The following is a 4,320-nucleotide window of genomic DNA, read 5'->3' on the forward strand; positions in this document are numbered from 1 at the left end:
GAGCTTCACCAAATGAACCCGGCACTATTTTGTCTTATTTTCATTATTGTGGCACCTGATAGTCCAGGCAGTGACAGCAGCTATACAAACAGAATGTAAAGGCAACTGAGGTGGGGAGAGGGAGGAGGGCACACGGGCACCATGTATTTGGTAGGACAGGGATGCTGGAGGTCCTAGTTTGCGCTACCCACCATGATGGGGGCTCACTAGCCAGTATCTCTGTGGGAAGGAGAGCCCTACAGATACCACGCTCTAGCTATGCTGCCCAACAGAAGCATCCTGTCTGTTCATAGCCCTTAAAAAACACATCATTAATAGGTACAGGACAGCAAAAGCTTCTAGATAACGTTTCACCTTAAACTCAGGTCACTTGTAGCTGGGTCCATATTTACCTTCTGAGAGCACAGTCATGGCTTCAGAGCACCCAGTTCAGGTCCATTTCATGCTATGGACCCTGTTCTGGGTGTAGACAGTAATGGGGAGTCAACCTCCATCTAATCCCAGCTAATGGCTACCAGCCACCAAAAGCTGCCCACGCTTTTTCCTCCTCATCCTGCTGGGTGTCCTTGCAGAAAAATCTTGTGTTGCCAAGGGACTTTAGCAAGGACACAGCTGAGCATGGGCAGAGTGAGAGAAAGCCACTCCTTTGCATGGGCATTAGAACATGAGTCACTTGGAATGAGGAAGAGGATGTCTGCATTAAAGGGCTGATGGAGGTTCATCCTCCGATTAATGAAAATTCCAAGGCACAAAGCTGTGGTTGGGCTCTTTGTTCATGCTGCCACAACTGGCTCTACACTGGTTCAGGAATCTGCTCAAAGCCACTCGCAAGATCAAGGCCTTTCTTTGTAACCTGCTGTGACCAAAGACAGTCTTATTTTTATAAAGTGCTTTGCATCCTTGTAGCCATGGCAGGCAGAACAGATTACTGCAGTCCACTGAAAGCTTCATGTGAAAAACTTTGTTGTTCCAATATTCACCTTAGTGATCAGTCTTGGTTTTCCGAGTGCATGATTATTAATGTAGTCATTAAGAGTATTTCCTGCTGTGTAAAAGCAAAGGAACATGTTAGAGCAGAGAGTAAAAAAAAACCACACCAACCCAAAAAACAATAAGAGTATAAGGTGCAAAAACATCTGCAAAAAATAGGTCAAGAGAAGTCTAATTACAGTGAGTTTTTTGAAAGAGACTCATTTATTATTTGGGGTATTTATTTTTAATTAAAGAAATACCTCACAGTCTATTAATTCTACGTTAACTACAAGTAAGTGTAGTCTTCATAGTCTGAAATATAAGGATTGTGTTGTGCATATCATTTTAGACATCCTGAAGCATGTTAGTGCTCCTTAAAAACGGTAAGCTATTCACAAATATTGAACTGTTTGTCAGGATGTAATACTTAACTGGATAGACAGACTGCTGCAAGAGTGACAAAAAATAATATGATCTAAAACACCTTCTGAACCATGACAAAATTCCCCAAGTATTTTTGCTATCAACAAGTAGAGTCTGAGAGGTAAAAATTACGCAGTACCAAATTATGAAATGCTGGGAAAGAAGGCTTAATTCCAGGGCCTTTACTGTAATTTTGGTGGAATGCTTTCAGCTCTAGGATCAGGGCCAGAAAGGATGGAGGACTTTCAGAGCTCTATTAATGGATTTGAAAAGGGCATAAGGAAGAAGCGATCAACTGCATTTGTGTCTCGATTTCAACTGGGATGAGTTGATTTTCTTCATAATGTCTGGTACAATGCTATGTTCTGGTTATAGGAGAAAAACAATGTTGATAACATACCAACATATTAGTTATTGCTTTGGTTTTTCAGCTTCTTGTACTGTCCTGCCAGTTAGAGGGCTGCAGGGGCACAGAACCAGAACAGCTGACCTAAACTGAACAAAGTTTCTCCTTTATCTGATTCTTTCTCCCATCTTATTATGGTGGGAAGAGTGAGCAAGAGTCTTTGTTAAGCTACTTGCCACAACAGTTTGACACTGGAAAATATTTTGGGTGAAAGAGTGAGGCTAGGGCTGACTGGGTATAAGGGAAAAGAAAATTATACTGTGAGGATAATAACGCAATGGGACAGGTTGCACTGACTGGGCAAGCAGTCACCAACCATGGAGGCTCCCAACACAAATGGGACGAAACAACCAAGTCCAACACCAGCGCTGACCTCAGCAGGAGGCTGGATGAGAGGTAAGAAGGCATATCTGAAGGTTGAAGTCACTCAGTGCTTCAGAATGGATTGGTCCACAGCCTGCAGTGGACATGGTCGTGCATAGAGATCCCTCTGTACACTCCAGCGCTGTTAGTTAGGGGTTCTCCAGTTCCAGTCATCTCAGAACAAGCTGTAGATCCCAACAAGGGCAGAAGAGTTCCATCCTGTACCAAGACAGGGCTGTGCATGGCTGTCACCACATTTGGTGGCCACTACTGTGTCACCTCACATATTAAAGAAGCCAGGTGAAAGAGGAAAGCCCATCCATTGCCTCACCTTCCAGACACCCCAAGCAGTGCTGACAATTACTCCAGCATAGGTTTCCAGGAAGGTTCTTTTGGCAGCTCCATTTCCTCCCATCCACAGCAGAGCATCCCACCCACTCAGTACCATTCATCACTGGTGGATATCAGCTGCATTTTCCAAGGCCTTCCCTTGCAGAAGAAAAAACATGCCATAACGGAAATGGTTTGTGTTTCTAAATCACAAACATCAGGGTTGAGTTATGCTAACAGCTATCATCTTTATTTTTAGGATATGTAATCAATTGGGATGGTTTCAGATATATTTTAGTCAGACTGGCTTGCTCCAACTTACCTCCCAGATCTGGTTGCCATGGCATAACAATGATTTCTCTTCTAGCTAAAAATAAACCTTCAGCTACAAATGTATAAGCCACACACACAAACCAAAAGAAACCCACCACAAAACAACAAAAATAACCAAACAAACCAGAAACAAAACAAAAACAACAACCCCAGGGCACCTTTCCAGGCACTGGTTTGTGTTCTGCCCAACAGGGCACGCTTGGGCACCAGCTGTACTAACCCCTGGGCAGGCACCACACCTCCCCTGCCTCCCTCCTCACATATCTTTATGTGGTCTCGCATAAAGGGGTCAAGAACCTGAAACAGTGCAAACAGACAGTTAAAACTTAGTAAGGTAAATTAAGCCTCCATCTTTCCTCAGCCAAGCAGAGCACCCTGCCCTGCAAGGCTCTGCCTGGAGACCACTTGGTACAAACACAAGCAAGTCTACATCCCCTACCAAAATCAGTGATAGGGAAAGCCAGGGCTTAGGTACCCTGTACCAAACACCAGCCTAGTGAAGAAGAAGACAAACTCCACTGCACTGTTCACCTCCTGGGGAGGTGTAACCTCTGTCACAGCTGTGCTATAAAATTAAGCTAATGGGAACTGAAAGAGAAACAGCCACCTGTACACATCCCCACCTGATTTGAAGGTGATAATTTAGAGGTACAGCAGGCCACTGGGATGTTTAGCTTGCATAAACAGCACTGGTGCATTCAGAGAGGCATTTTTATTGCTTTGGAGTACCAGCACCTCTTCCTGCTTCCAGCAATGCTGCTTTGGGCTCCCTGTGGCATGGAAAGGGCAAGTTTGGCCAGGTCTGCCCTGCCCTGCTGTGTCCCAGCCCAAATGCATCTGCATGCCACTGGCTGAGCCCTGGCAGGGACTGCACCTGCACCAAGGCATGGAAGAGAGCGGGCAGTTCGCTCCACTCCTCTCTACCAAAATGAGGCAGAATATAACACAGAAGTCTCCAACGTTCAGTTAAAAGAGCAAGGCAGAAGCAAGGACTCCTTTTTCTCCCTGTGCCTTTGTGGAAGCCTGCTCTCCCAGCCAGACAGCCCATGCTCGCTGAGGCTCTGCATGGATTGCTCTCAGGCTCCTGTTTTCAACACCTGCCAGGGCAAGATTTTCAAGGATCTCTACTTGATTTTGTACACACAGCCTCTCAGTTAACGCCGCTAAGTAATGGGGGGGCAAGTGGGCTTCTACCTGCAAATGTGACTGGGGCTGGCCGGTTCCTGTCTGTGCAGGAGAGCCACATGGCCTTATGTACTGTGCTGCTCTCAATGGTGCTGTGCTGATATATGTATACAAAGGAAAAAATATGTGTCTATATATAGAGACAAAACTGTATATACAAAGTTGCGGTCCTCTTTTGTGGCTGCTTTCATGACAGAAGGGTTTCTGGTGGTGTGACTACTCGCTGGTGACCCTATGCCCTCAGCTCTCGTGGTGGCAGCCAGCAGGTGACCATGGTTAAAACTCGATAGGTCTGGAGCAAGGAAGGG

General features: G+C 45.5%; 1 long non-coding RNA gene across 1 annotated transcript; it reads right to left on the minus strand.

The window, feature by feature from the left end:
- Window positions 1-410: 410 nt before the first annotated feature.
- LOC140247225 (uncharacterized) lies at window positions 411-2,880 on the minus strand. Its single transcript, XR_011902622.1, has 3 exons — window positions 2,817-2,880; window positions 2,496-2,653; window positions 411-1,045 (listed from the first exon to the last, which is right to left on the minus strand). It is a non-coding gene; the product is annotated as an uncharacterized lncRNA (long non-coding RNA).
- Between the last annotated feature and the right edge of the window lie 1,440 nt (window positions 2,881-4,320).

This window comes from Excalfactoria chinensis, chromosome 1 (assembly GCF_039878825.1).
Source record: "Excalfactoria chinensis isolate bCotChi1 chromosome 1, bCotChi1.hap2, whole genome shotgun sequence".
In the NCBI taxonomy this organism is placed as follows: domain Eukaryota; kingdom Metazoa; phylum Chordata; class Aves; order Galliformes; family Phasianidae; genus Excalfactoria; species Excalfactoria chinensis.